Source organism: Urocitellus parryii, chromosome 7 (genome assembly GCF_045843805.1).
Source record: "Urocitellus parryii isolate mUroPar1 chromosome 7, mUroPar1.hap1, whole genome shotgun sequence".
Taxonomy (NCBI): domain Eukaryota; kingdom Metazoa; phylum Chordata; class Mammalia; order Rodentia; family Sciuridae; genus Urocitellus; species Urocitellus parryii.
In genome coordinates this window covers 75,802,255-75,816,130 of record NC_135537.1, presented here as the reverse complement: position 1 = coordinate 75,816,130, position 13,876 = coordinate 75,802,255, and positions in this window count along the sequence as shown.

The window sequence follows — 13,876 nt, the reverse complement described above, 5'->3', positions numbered from 1 at the left end:
AAACTAGGTAACTTATAAAGAAAAACGGTTTACTTTGGCTCATGGCTCTGGTGGCTGGGTAGCCCAAGAGCATTCCACTTGCATCTGCTTAGCTTCTATTGAGGGCCTTACGCTCCTTCGAATGATAGAACAAAGTAGAAAGGCAGACACTGTGTGGAAAAGAGACAAAATACAAGAGTCAGCCTCATTTTACAATAACCCACTCTTGTAGTTTCTAATCCAGTCCTGCAACAGCAAGACCTCATGTGAGAAAAGCATTAATCCATTCATGAGGGCTCCACCACCACTAGGCTCCACCTACCAGCTCTGCCATGTTGAGAAATTTAGGTTGAACTCATGTGTTCATGAACACATAAACTTTTGGGGGTTGTACACAAACCATAGTACATAAGATATTTGTTAAAAGACCCATTCAAAGTGCAATGTATTTTAATGTTAGAGAGTATGAATGCTTATTGAAATGATTTTTGAATGCCACATTGTAAATTTCATTTAAGAAACATCCATTTGTCCAGTATCAAAGAAGAGCCAAATTTATCTTAAATGGTTAAACACTCCTTTTCTCAAGTTTATCTAACCATGTGATATTGGGTTTTCTTCATGTATTTCAACCAAATAATGTAAATTACAATTTAAGCAGAGACTAAGATATGAGAATTGCTTTTCTCTATTAGTTTGAACATAAACTAAAGACTTATAAAACTGTTAAATGATGCCACTTCTTTTTATTCACTAATCTTTTTGTTAATCTAATTATGTTTTATAAAAATTCTATTTATATTTGCAATTAATGAGTTTATTATTATCATTTAAAATAAACTAATAAAGGTTTTTGAAAGCATCAGTTCTATTTTATGATATGGTAAACATTTATAGGTATAATTCATATATAGCAAAGCTCTTAGGGGTGCTTAGTAATTTTTAAAAGAATAAAAGAGTCCATGCAATAACAACAACAACAACAAAAAGAAATCAAATTATCTTATCTACATAATATATAGAAATTGCACCTTCCCATATAGAAAGAAGAATGAAGAATTATGCACTAATGAAATAACTGAGACATACAGAGTCAAGAAAAGAAACATTTTTAATAAGAATAAATTTTCTCTCATTTGACTGTTTCTTTTTCAGCTAAGATGGATTTTGTAACTTGAGTAACCTAAAATTAGATGTCCTAACTTAATATTTACTTCTTGCTTAGAACAAGCACCCATAAAATTTTATCCATTAATATACCCTAAATAATGCTCTCAAATTCTGGCAAGATCAGTATTGGGTATGGCTTAAAAGCCAATGCATAATAAAAATCTCACTGGCCTACCACTAAGTGTTATTTTTTATTCTGATGAGACTATAATACATTATATAATCCCTAATTTAAAAGACTAAGACTCATAGGGATTAAGTAATGCCCTCAAGATCATAGTTATTAGGATAAAAATGTCACTTAAACTCCTGTCTTGTGACCTAAGTTTCCTGATAGTAGATCACTGCATTAATGTGGTCAGAGAGATACCTATGTATATCTAATATCTACTGCTCTGTAACTCTTTAGCTAATCTCAGAATTTTGAGGATTTTAGCCAGTTCCACATGCTTTATACAACTTGACTGGTTCTATAGCACTCATTCAATATACCAGACCACTATAAAGAAGCTCCCATAATATCAGCTTTACCAGATACAAGTGAAGGGCAACATCAGTTTGTTCAACATGAATGATACCTTCAGAAAAGTAAGCACTTTACTCATGTGAACATGTTATGTTCTCTAATTTATTTTAAAATCCTTTAGTCTAGCCTACATGAAGAAATTGTGTTTCTTAATATTAGGGTTTTTGGTGCCTCTCAATCATTCAAAATAGTGGGTTTCATTTTGGCATATTAACACACATATAAGAACACAATTTACTGTTTTATTCCCCAATACCACCCCACTCCTTCCCCAGAACAACACCCCCCCCCCAGCATTCTTACTGGTCACGGCTCTCTCATACACATGAAAACCCATTAGATTTTTCTCTCTCAGTCACCCTTGTTTCCCTCAAAATGTGATATCTAGTTCTACCCATTTTCCTGCAAATGACATAATTTTGTTGTTCTTTATGACTGAATAAAGCTCCATTGTGGAGGTATACCACATTTTATTTATTAATTTATCTGTTGGTGTGTGTTTAAGCTGATTCTATAACCTAACTATTGTGAATTGTGCTACAGTAAACATGAGTATGCATGTATACCTAAAGTATCCTGCCTTCAGTTCTTTTGCACAAATACAAAGCAGTAGTATAGCTGGAGCATATGGTAGTTCTATTTTTAGCTTTTTGAGAAACCTCCATATTGACTTCCATCGGGAGCTCTACTAGTTCACATTCCCACAAACAGTATGAATTACTTTTTTCCTGCATAACCACCAGCAGGAAAAATATCATTTGTATTCTTGATGATTCTCCTTCTGACTGGAGTGAGGTGAAATCTAAATGTAGTTTTGATTTGTATTTCCCTGGTGACTAAAGACACTCAATATTTTAAAGGTAGTTTTTGGCCATTTGTACTTCTTTTGGAAGTGTGTATATTCAGTTCATTTGCCCATTTATTGATTGGGTTATTTGATTTTTTTTAAGTGGAGTTTTTTGAGTTGTTTATATATTGAGGATATTAATCCTCTTTTGGAAGAGTAACTGGTGAAGATTTTCTCCCATTCTGTTAGTTGTCCTTTACTCTGTTGTTTCCTTTGATGTGCAGAAGCTTTTTAATTTGGTGCTACCTTACTTATTGATTGTTTTTCTTATCTCCTGAGCTGTAAGAGTCCCATTCAAGCAGTATATGCTCACACTTATATGTTTAAGTGATTCTCCTATTTTTTCTTCTAATGGTTAAAAAGTTTCCAGCCTTATATTTGGGTCTTTGAACCATTAAAAAAATCCTAAAATTCATATGGAAGAAGAAAATACTCACTATAGCTAAAGCAATCCTGAGCAAAAAGAACAATGATGGACGCCTCATAAAATTTGATTTACAGTTATACTAAAGAAGCATGGTAACAAAAACATCATGGTTTGATACTAAAAAATACATGTAGACAAATGGAATAGAAGACACAGAAACAAACCCACACACCTACAATCATCTGATTCTTGACAAAGATGCTAAAATCATATGCTGGAGAACAGACAACCTCCTCAAAAAGTGATGTGGGAAAATTGTTTATCCATATGTAAAAGAATGAAAAAAGATCCCTAGCCTTAGTTTAAATGACAAGCATTTGAAGAACCACAATGGAGAAAAACCCTCAGGGTTCCTTAATATTAGGGGTTTTTTTGGTGCCTCTCAATTATTCAGAATAGTGGGTTTCATTTTGGCATATTCACACACAGATGAATATCCAGTTCAAAACCCACACTCCAAGCATGATCAGAAGCTTTTCAGGTACTTCCATCACATTCAGCATCTGAGATCTACTGATGGGCAGAGCAAGTGCTGGGAATGATTTTGTACTGGTAAAATGAACGGTGCTCATAAACCTACACAGCATATAAGGAATAATGGACTCTTCAGTTTAAGATTCTTGGAAAGCATTACGAAGATTCCTTGGAAATCTGGGAATGGAACCACCATTTGACCCAGCTATCCCTCTCCTCAAACTATACCCAAAGGACTTAAAAACAGCATGCTACAGGGACACAGCCACATCAATGTTTATAGCAGCCCAATTCACAATAGCTAAACTATGGAGCCAACCTAGATGTCTTTCAGTGGATGAATGGATAAGAAAGAATGTGGCATATATACACAATGGAATTTTACTCAGCATAAAAAAAGAACAAAATCATGGCATTTGCAGGTAAGTGGATGGCATTGGAGAAGATTATGCTAAGTGAAGTCAGCCAATCCCAAAAAGTCAAACCTAGTGTTTTCTCTGATATAAGCAGGTTGACTCATAGTGGGGTAGGGACAGAGAGCATGGGAGGAATAGATGAATTCTAGATAGGGAAGAGGGGTGGGTGGGAAAGAGAGGGGACAGGGGATTAGCAAGAATAGTAGAATGTGATGGACATCATTATAAAAAGTACATGTATGAAGACTTGAATTGGGTGTCAACATACTTTATAAATAAACAGACATACAAAAATCGTGGTATATATGTGTATTAAGAATTGCAATGCAGTCTGGGGGAGGGGCAAGCAGAAAAAATCAAAGTGATAGAGTGCCGGGGATCCCAACAGCCAGCAGCAGGACCCTGGAGATCCAGGCTGACTGACTCGTGCGGCCTGCCCCGAGGCTACAGAAGGCGTGGCGCTGCAGAGAAGTGATTAATTAGCAAGCAGGGAGATTAGAGACTGCCATTAGGTGGAATCCCGCCAGCCAAGCCCACACTGATCCTTGGGCCGAGCTCGGGATCTCAGAAGGGGAAGGAAGCGGTACAGTCCCATCCCCCACAGCGGACACTCCACCGAGGCAGTCAGCGGCCACCATCCGGTAAAGCTGAAGGATACACCGCCACTCTCCCACAGAGTGCAGCATCAAAACAGGTTTGTGTCAATCAGCTCACCCCCCAGACATCGGGAATTCTCATAAAATCTCTCCTAGGCTTGCCGGGAGAGGGAGTATCAAGCTGAGCCTCCATAAAGACTAGGGGGAAACCAGAGACACCTGACCTCCAACCCCTCCTCCCAGTAGCAGCCAAAACGAAACCTGGCTAGCCAGCGCTGGGGGAGGGGCAAGCAGAAAAAATCAAAGTGATCCTCCTTCCTGTGGAGCACAGATAACTCAAGGAGAATAGGAAGATGGCGGCGAAGGGAGTGCATCACCCCAGGGCGCCGCGTCACTAAGTGGGAGAAAGACGATGCAAAACGGCTGAAGGATATCTTTGGGAAGTTCCAGTGAAATTGAGGTGCTCCAGAATCTAGTGGACAGATTTCCATCTTGAGAAGTTCGGCTCTGAGAGCTCCATTTCCCCGCACGGAGGGTCGCATAGCCTGACAGGCGATCGCCCGGAGGCTGGAGTCTGTGGCGCGTGCCGGGGAGCGGCAGGGTGCCGGAGCGGGGAACAGCGATACGGATCCGGGGGGGGGGGGCTCCCGCCAGTGGTACATCGGAGCCCTTAGTGCTGAGTTCCGGCTTTGAAACAGAGGAGAGAAGCGGCCCAGTTTGGTTCCAGACACCGGTCGGACCACAGTGGAGGACAGCAGCCGCCATTTCGGAGAGATGATGTAATCATCCCCATGTTCTACTGATCTCAGCCCATTCAACTACAGAACAGGTGATATCAGGCTGGTATTTGCCTGCGTCTAGCAGACAGATTTCTTGCTCAGGCTCGGGGAGGGGGTTCCTGTGGAGAATACTCCTAGAGGCGCGTGCTGGGCAAGGCATGCGCCGGGCACTGAGTAGCCGGATTCTGGTTCCCGGGGCTAACCTGGCCCAGGTCTGAGGAAAATGCGGAGACTGCCGGTGGAGGCCAGCTCCAAGTGGAGCGTGCGCTGAGCTTGGGGCGACTGGGTTCTGACTCCCGGAACAGTTTTGGCCTGGGGCTGGGGAACCCGTGGGGTCGCTCCCTGGAGCCAGCTCCCAGCGGAGAGTGTATCGGGATCGGAGAGGCGGGGTTCCGGCTACCTAAGCTGCTTTGGCCCAAGGCTAGGGAACCAGCGGTGACTGCTTCTCAATCAGTGTCCGGCGGGGTGCTGTAGGGGCAGAGTGGAGCTTTCACCTGCGCCCAGAGCAGGCCAAGTGACCCGCCGGCGTGGTACCATGACACCCCAAACGCAGCTGGGGCTGAAGAGAGCAGCCGCCCACGCCTAGAATAGGACCAGCGATTCCGCGGCACGGTAGCCAAGTAACTTCATTTGGAGTAGAGGCTGTGCAGAGCTGACATCCGAGCAAGCAGGGCAGGCAGACATGCCGCCAACTGGCAAGACAGGCCAGGTAGCTTGCCAGCGTGGTGGGCACTTAACACCGAGGCAGTCGCGTCACACTGGTTGGAGTGGGGGTGGAGCAGGGTCGCCGCCCGGGTCCGGAGGGGGCTCAGCGACCCGTTGGAGAGGTAGTCAGGTACCCCCATTGGGAGTGGGGGCTGTGCAGAACTTCGACCCACCGGCCTAGAGGTCTGCCAGCGTGGTAGACTCGTCACACCAATTGGAGTGGGGGCCCAGCAGAGCCGCCACCCACATCTAGATCAGGACCAACGAACCCAGGGCGTGGTAGTTACGTTACCACAATTGGAGTGGGGGCAGAGCAAAGCAACCACCCGTGCCCGCAGCGGGGGCAGACCTGCGACCGATCAGCAGGGTAGACAGACCACCATAATTAGAGGAGGAGCACAGCCAATACCCGCCCTGCAAGGGAGACTTCCCAACTATACAAGAGCAACATAAATAAATAGGGGGTAAATTTCAAAAACACAACAGTTGCACCAAGCAGAAAGAAACGCGAGCAGTATGAAAAGACAAGGAAAGAAAGGACCACAAGCAATGCAGGTCAACTCAACTTTAGAAGAGGTAATAGCTGCAACAGATGGAATGTCAGATAAAGAGATTAGGATTTATATGCTTCAGATGATCTGGAGTCTCAAGGAAGACATGAGACAGCAAAATCAGACAATGAAAGATCACATTGACAAACAAATCCAGGAAGTAAAAGATCAATTTCACAGGGAGATAGAGGTAATAAAAAACAAACAAATAGAAATTCTAGAAATGCAGGAAACAATAAACCAACTTAAAAACTCAATTGAGAATACTACCAGCAGAGTAGATCACTTAGAAGAGAGAACATCAGACAATGAAGACAAAGTATTTCAACTGGAAAAGAACACAGACAGCTCAGCAAGTCTGCTAAGGAACCATGAGCAGAACATCCAAGAATTATGGGATAATATCAAAAGACCAAATTTAAGAGTCATTGGGATACAGGAAGGCACAGAGCTCCAAACCAAATGAATAAAAAGTCTATTCAGTGAAATAATACAAGAAAACTTCCCAGACTTGAAGAATGAGACAGATTCCCAAATCCTAGAAGCCTACAGGACGCCGAATGTGCAAAATCATAAGAGATCCACACCTAGACACATTATAATGAAAATGTCCAACATACAGAATAAGGAGAGAATTTTAAAAGCTGCAAGAGAAAGAAAGCAGATTACATTTAGGGGTAAACCAATCAGGATAACAGCTGATCTCTCAACACAGACTCTGAAAGCTAGAAGATCCTGGAATAACATATTTCAAACACTGAAAGAAAATGGGTTCCAACCAAGAATCGTGTATCCGGCGAAATTAAGCTTCAGATTAGATGATGAAATTAAAACCTTCCATGATAAACAAAAGTTAAAAGAATTCGCAGCTAGAAAACCATCTCTTCAAAAAATCCTTGGCAAAATATTACAGGAAGAGGAAATGGAAAATAACATTGAAAACCAACAATGGGAGATAGGACAGTAAAGGGGGGAAAGTAGTCAAAGAGGATAACAAATCAGGTTTAGTAACATCAATAAACAAATATGGATAGAAGAACAAACCATATCTCCATAATAACCCTAAATGTTAATGGCTTAAACTCACCAATTAAGAGACACAGGCTAGTAGAATGGATCACAAAACAAGACCCAACAATATGCTGTCTACAGGAGACGCATCTGATAGGAAAAGATATTCATAGACTGAAGGTGAAAGGCTGGGAAAAATCATACCACTCATATGGACTGCGGAAACAAGCAGGAGTGTCCATACTCATATCTAATAAAATAGATTTCAAGCCAAAGTTAATCAAAAGGGACAAAGAAGGACACTTCATACTGCTCAAGGGAACTATACACTAACAAGACATAACAATCATAAATATATATGCCCCAAATAATGGTGCAGCTGTGTTCATCAAGCAAACTCTTCTCAAGTTCAAGAGTCTAATAGACCACCATACAATAATCATGGGAGACTTCAACACACCTCTCTCACCACTGGACAGATCTTCCAAACAAAAGTTAAATAAGGAAACTATAGAACTCAATAACACAATTAACAACCTAGACTTAATTGACATATACAGACTATACCACCCAACATCAAGTAGTTACACTTTTTTCTCAGCAGCACATGGAACCTTCTCAAAAATAGACCATATACTATGTCACAGGGCAACTCTTAGACAATATAAAGGGGTAGAGATAATACCATGCATCTTATCTGATCATAATGGAATGAAACTGAAAATCAATGATAAAAGAAGGAAGGAAAAATCAAGCATCACTTGGAGAATGAACAATAGGTTGCTGAGTGATCAATGGGTTTTAGAAGACATTAAGGAGGAAATTAAAAACTTCCTGGAGTTAAATGAAAACATAGACACAACATATTGGAATCTATGGGACACATTGAAAGCAGTTCTAAGAGGAAAATTCATTGCTTGGAGTTCATTCCTCAAAAAAAGAAAAAACCAACAAATAAATGATCTCATACTTCATCTCAAAATCCTAGAAAAAGAAGAGCAAAACAACAGCAAAAGAAGTAGAAGGCAAGAAATAATTAAAATCAGAGCTGAAATTAATGAAATTGAAACAAAAGAAACAATTGAAAAAATTGACAAAACTAAAAGCTGGTTCTTTGAAAAAATAAATAAAATTGACAGACCCTCAGCCATGCTAACGAAGAGAAGAAGAGAGAGAACCCAAATTACTAGCATACGGGATGAAAAAGGTAATATCACAACAGACACTTCAGAAATACAGAAGATAATCAGAAATTATTTTGAATCCTTATACTCCAATAAAATAGAAGATAGTGAAGGCATAGATAAATTCTTTAAGTCTTATGATCTGCCCAGATTGAGTCAGGAGGATATTGACAACCTAAACAGACCAATAACAGTAGAGGAAATAGAAGAAACCATCAAAAGACTACCAACTAAGAAAAGCCCAGGACCGGATGGGTATACAGCAGAGTTTTACAAAACCTTTAAAGAGGAACTAACACCAATACTTTTCAAGCTATTTCAGGAAATAGAAAAAGAGGGAGAACTTCCAAATTCATTCTACGAGGCCAACATCACCCTGATTCCGAAACCAGACAAAGACACTTCAAAGAAAGAAAACTACAGACCAATATCTCTAATGAACCTTGACGCAAAAATCCTCAATAAAATTCTGGCGAATCGGATTCAAATACATATCAAAAAAATTATACACCATGATCAAGTAGGATTCATCCCTGGGATGCAAGGCTGGTTCAATATACGGAAATCAATAAATGTTATTCACCACATCAATAGACTTAAAAATAAAAACCATAGGATCATCTCGATAGATGCAGAAAAAGCATTCAACAAAGTACAGCATCCCTTTATGTTCAAAACTCTAGAAAAATTAGGGATAACAGGATCATACCTCAACATTGTAAAAGCAATCTATGATAAGCCACAGGCCAGTATCATTCTGAATGGAGAAAAATTGAAGGCATTCCCTCTAAGATCTGGTACAAGACAGGGATGCCCTCTCTCACCACTTCTGTTCAACATAGTCCTCGAAACACTGGCCAGAGCAATTAGACAGACAAAAGAAATTAAAGGCATAAAAATAGGAAAAGAAGAACTTAAATTATCACTATTTGCAGATGATATGATTCTATACCTAGCAGACCCAAAAGGGTCTACAAAGAAGCTATTAGAACTAATAAATGAATTCAGCAAAGTGGCAGGATATAAGATCAACACGCATAAATCAAAGGCATTCCTGTATATCAGCGACAAATCCTCTGAAACAGAAATGAGGACAACTACTCCATTCACAATATCCCCCCAAAAAATAAAATACTTGGGAATCAACCTAACAAAAGAGGTGAAAGATTTATACAATGAAAATTACAGAACACTAAAGAAAGATATAGAAGAAGACCTTAGAAGATGGAAAAATATATCTTGCTCATGGATAGGCAGAACTAACATCATCAAAATGGCGATATTACCAAAAGTTCGCTATAAGTTCAATGCAATGCCAATCAAAATCCCAACAGCATTTCTTGTAGAAATAGATAAAAGAATCATGAAATTCATATGGAATAATAAAAGACCCAGAATAGCAAAAACAATGCTAAGCAGGAAGTGTGAATCAGGCGGTATAGCGATTCCAGACTTCAAACTATACTACAGAGCAATAGTTACAAAAACAGCATGGTACTGGTACCAAAACAGGCGGGTGGACCAATGGTACAGAATAGAGGACACAGTAACCAATCCACAAAACTACAACTATCTTATATTTGATAAAGGGGCTAAAAGCATGCAATGGAGGAAGGATAGCATCTTCAACAAATGGTGCTGGGAAAACTGGAAATCCATTTGCATCAAAAAGAAGCTGAATCCCTATCTCTCGCCATGCACAAAAGTTAACTCAAAATGGATCAAGGAGCTTGATATTAAATCAGAGACACGGCATCTGATAGAAAAAAAAGTTGGTTATGATCTACATACTGTGGGATCGGGCCCCAAATTCCTCAATAGGACACCCATAGCGCAAGAGTTAACAACTAGAATCAACAAACGGGACTTACTCAAACTAAAAAGTTTTTTCTCAGCAAAAGAAACAATAAGAGAGATAAACAGGGAGCCTACATCCTGGGAACAAATCTTTACTCCACACACTTCAGATAGAGCCCTAATAACCAGAATATACAAAGAACTCAAAAAATTAGACAATAAGATTACAAATAACCCAATCAATAAATCGGCCAAGGACCTGAACAGACACTTCTCAGAGGAGGACATACAATCAATCAATAAGTACATGAAAAAATGCTCACCATCTCTAGTAGTCAGAGAAATGCAAATCAAAACTACCCTAAGATACCATCTCACTCCAGTAAGACTGGCAGCCATTAGGAAGTCAAACAACAATAAGTGCTGGAGAGGATGCGGGGAAAAGGGCACTCTTGTTCATTGCTGGTGGGACTGCAAATTGGTGCAGCCAATTTGGAAAGCAGTATGGAGATTTCTTGGAAAGCTGGGAATGGAACCACCATTTGACCCAGCTATTCCCCTTCTCGGTCTATTCCCTAAAGACCTAATAAGAGCATGCTACAGGGACACTGCTACATCGATGTTCATAGCAGCACAATTCACGATAGCAAGATTGTGGAATCAGCCTAGATGCCCTTCAATAGATGAATGGATAAAAAAAAATGTGGCATTTATACACAATGGAGTATTACTCTGCATTAAAAAATGACAAAATCATAGAATTTGGAGGGAAATGGATGGCATTAGAGCAGATTATGCTAAGTGAAGCTAGTCAATCTTTAAAAAACAAATACCAAATGACCCCTTTGATATAAGGGGAGTAAACAAGGACAGGGTAGGGACGAAGAGCTTGAGAAGAAGATGTACATTAAACAGGGATGAGAGGTGGGAGGGAAAGGGAGTGAGAAGGGAAATCGCATGGAAATGGAAGGCGATCCTCAGGGTTATACATAAGGACATATAAGAGGAAAGGAGGGGTAAGACAAGATAATACAAATCGAAGAAATGATTTACAGTAGAAGGGGTAGAGAGAGAAAAGGGGAGGGGAGGGGAGGGGAGGGGAGGGGGGATAGTAGAGAATAGGACAGACAGCAGAATACATCAGACACTAGAAAGGCAATTTGTCAATCAATGGAAGGGTAACTGATGTGATTCAGCAATCTGTATATGGGGTATAATTGGGAGTTCATAACCCACTTGAATCAAATTGTGAAATATGATGTATTAAGAACTATGTAATGTTTTGAATGACCAACAATAAAAAAAAAGAATTGCAATGCAAAAAAAAAAAAAAGAATAGCATTACCTTAGATTAGGTAGAGGGAAGTGAAAGGAGCTTTGTATTGAAAGCTATGAATGTTTACTCCCCTTGCCCCAAATCTGGTACTTGTGAACCACCAAATTTTCTTAAATCAGCTTCTAAATCTAGTATGTACATTAATTATTAAGGATTATGAAAAATTTAGAATATTGCTAGTTCACAAGAGTAAACTAAATAATATAATACAGTTACTTCCTATTCTGCCTATTTTAAAAGACTATAGTGAATAAAGATTTATTTTTCACTTTCTACTTCATGTACTTCTATATTTTTAAGTTATACAATCACTATCATTCTTTACTCAAATTATAAAATAAACATGTTACTTTTTAATAAAACCGGACTAAAATAATAGAAAACTTAATTTGCTTGATTCTGAGATTGATATAGTACTACAACTTCTTACTATAATTTTCTAATTTAAAATTTTGAGGCTCATGAAAATAACTACATTATTCGCTTAAAAACTTATTATAGGAAATATCATTTACTTGAATTCATATATTACTTTTATGTGTATTATGAATTTTAAAAAAGGACTGAATGACTCAGTCTTTTATGGGACCAAAAAGCTCAATTAGAATCTCCTATTATCTTCACATCCCATAAAACTGAGCTACAATCCTCTATTATAGAAGCACTGTGAACAACATGCCAAGAATAATCATGAGGATAACAAAAGATGAAAAATTATAAAAACTATAATGTAAGTATTCTTCTTTATGGATGAAAGCTGATTCTACTGCAGGACTATATTTTATAATATTTTACAATCTCTGTTGCTTGTATATAATGCTTATATGTTCCTGACTTATTGAATGAACATATGGTTACCATCACAGTGCTTATGTGTTTTGAAATTGGTTTAAAAAATCCACATCTTACATTAATATGAATTTTTTTAAAGAAGTCCAAGCACCCCTGGTAGTCTTTGTATTTTCTGTAAGAATTAATCATAAAAGACAATGGGTATAGACAGTATACCAATAAAGATCCTCAGGCCCTAGGCTTATTACTATCAAGCTGGGAGAGAGGAGCTAGACAATAACTTCAGAATCATTTAAAATATAGAATAATCATTTCAGCTGTGAGAAGGAGGGAGACCAGATTGTCATAGAGCAGCCCCCTGGAGTATGCATAAATAATCATATGATTAATCTGACCTCGGAGATCCTATATCCTTCCCATCAGGAAAAAAGGGAAAGTCAGAAAGGTCAAATTTCAGAAACAATAGAATTGTAAAAAACCAAGTGTGTTATGCTGCTTTTTGTCACTGGCAAAGAGAGCTGCCATTTCTAATTAAACACATCACTTTTGCTTTTACTCTATCTACCCTATGAATATTTAGTAGCTCATAAAATCTTGCTTCTTGAAAAGCCATCTTTCTCACTGCCTGCTTACAATTCTCCATATGTAGACTTCTAGACTCATATTTTTTTTCTAAAAGAACAGGAAGTATGAAAGGTGGTATTCCATTATAATCTTTCTACCATTTGGAATGAAGGAATCATCTCTCTTCTAGACTCCAAGTGAACAAAAAAACAATAGCCCTAAATTTACTTCAGCCCCACATAACCACTCTCACCGACAGTTATGTTCATAAAACAAATGCCTTCAAAACAAGTGTTGGAATACACACTTTTTTATCCAAGACAGCTTCTGGACCCAGCAAGCCTTCCCAGTTTGAATGCAAATTTTACACCGAGATTTCAGTTAAATTTAAAAATTTACATTTATAAATTATATAAGTTTTTCAGACTAATGATTTTATACTTGACTGGATTTATTGATCAAGCATAGAAAACTATAAAAATGATTTGTTGGACTGGGATATAGCTCAGTTGGTAGAGTGCTTGCTTGCCTCGCATGCACAAAGCCCTAAGCTAAATCCCCAGCAACACACACACACACACACACACACACACACACACACACACACAAATGATTTGCCTAAGGAACTATTTAAAATTCTATCAGTTCTGTTCCACCCTTGGTATGAATCATAATAAGCTTCAAATCTCCTGGTCACATGCCCATGAGGCACTGATAATCAT